Genomic DNA, 1,807 nt, shown 5'->3' on the forward strand with positions numbered 1-1,807 from the left:
ACTCCCTGTGTCTGCTAATGAGGGCAGATCCTGGAAACTACAGGATCTCTTGTTTGGAGAGCAGAAAGTCAACACCTTTTGCATTATGGCTTTTGGCAAAGTTATGGGCAGTGTCAGGCACAGCAGGTGTGGGGATGAGAGCTTGTAAGAGCGGGATGGAGTCAAACTGCTCCACCAAGAAAGGAAAGAGTGATGTGGAGCATGGACATTGCAGAGGCTGCAGGAGCCAGTGGTCCTGGGTGCTGCCTGGAGGGTCCCCAACAGGATGAGGCTCTGGGTACCAGGTAGCCAAGAAGATACCTGGGAGAGATTTGGTTCAGTCAGAAGCAAAGCTGTGGGGAGTATGGAGACCTGCTGAGTTAGGCACAGCCATGGACACTACCTGGGGGGCTTGGCCCCAGGAGACAGGAGCAGGGGGGTCCAGGATGAGTCCTCAGTTTCTGCCTCTGATGACCTGGCCCCTGAAAACAGAATTCCTGAGGAGGAGCCAGCTTGTAGAGGAGATGATACAATCAAATGTCCCTAGGCCATACCAACCTGTGGCTTTGAATGGAGTTATCATAGTAATAGTCCAGAGGAGTTAAGTCCCATTTCACTGATCGTGGTACCTGGAGCTCAGCAGAGTGCCTCTTAAAATTTCCACAGGGATCCACATGTGCTGAAGGACCCTGACCCCCACAGAGCCAGAGATAGAGGTCATTTTGCCTTTGCGCTCCCCTTCAAAGGAGAGGTTTCTTAGGAGTGTGCTTGTACCCCAGATTTTCACAGAGGTGTTTTACAGCACCTATCCTTATGGGAATCAGACATGAGACCAGAGGGGGCCAATGGTGGGGGGACAGGGAGAGCAAGTCCCAGCCAGGCTCAACATGGCCCTGGGCAATGACCAAGCACAGAAGCTGCAGCATTTTGCCTGTCCACTCTCCTCCCAGCATGCCCCCTGGATTACTGAGAGCATCCTGTGTCCTAGTGCATGCAGGGAGGAGGGGAGACAGGTCTGCAGTGGTGTCACTGGGGTAGGAGGGGCAGATGCTAGACCTGGGTGCTCAAGCCCATGGCCTGGACTTCTTCAAGGGGGATACTTGACAAACTGTACTTGTAGCCACTCCCCTCACCTTCCGTGACTCTTCCCAGCCCAGTGAATTTCTGACACATTTTTATAGGCAAAGCACGGAGGATTTTTAGGGCAGTGAAACTATTCTGTATGATACTATAAGGGTAGATACATGACATTATATATTTGTCCAAGCGCATAGAATGTACAACACCAAGAGTGAACCCCAGTGTAAATGGCGGGCTTTGGTTGACAACGATGTGTCAGTATAGGTCTCATTGTAACAAATGTACCACTCTGGTTGGGGAAGTTGATGGGGAGAGAGGAGGCAGAGGTATATGGGAACTCTGTACTTTATGCTCAACTTTGCCATGAACCTAAAACTGATCTAAAAAATAAAGACTATTAATTTTTTAATTGAAGTAAAAATTTTAAAATAAAGTAAAAAAAATCGGATTTTTGTAAACATTATTTTTTATTCTATTGGGTTGTCAGGAGAAGTCATGACGTATTTTTTCTGTTTTTTGTTGCAAAAATGTGACATGACTTTTCTGACAACCCAAATAGATCTGGAGAATTACAAGAAAATATAAAAATTTTTCCTAGGCCGGCTGAGTGGCGTGATGGTTAAGAGCTGGCTTGGGACACCAGAAGGCCCCGGTTCGGATCCCACATATGAAGGCCAGTGACACTGCCCTCTACAGCTAAGATGCTGAACAACAGCTCAACCTGGAGCTGGGCTGCCATGAGTTGCTG

Source organism: Hipposideros armiger, unplaced genomic scaffold, assembly GCF_001890085.2.
Source record: "Hipposideros armiger isolate ML-2016 unplaced genomic scaffold, ASM189008v1 scaffold_137, whole genome shotgun sequence".
NCBI classification, from domain to species: domain Eukaryota; kingdom Metazoa; phylum Chordata; class Mammalia; order Chiroptera; family Hipposideridae; genus Hipposideros; species Hipposideros armiger.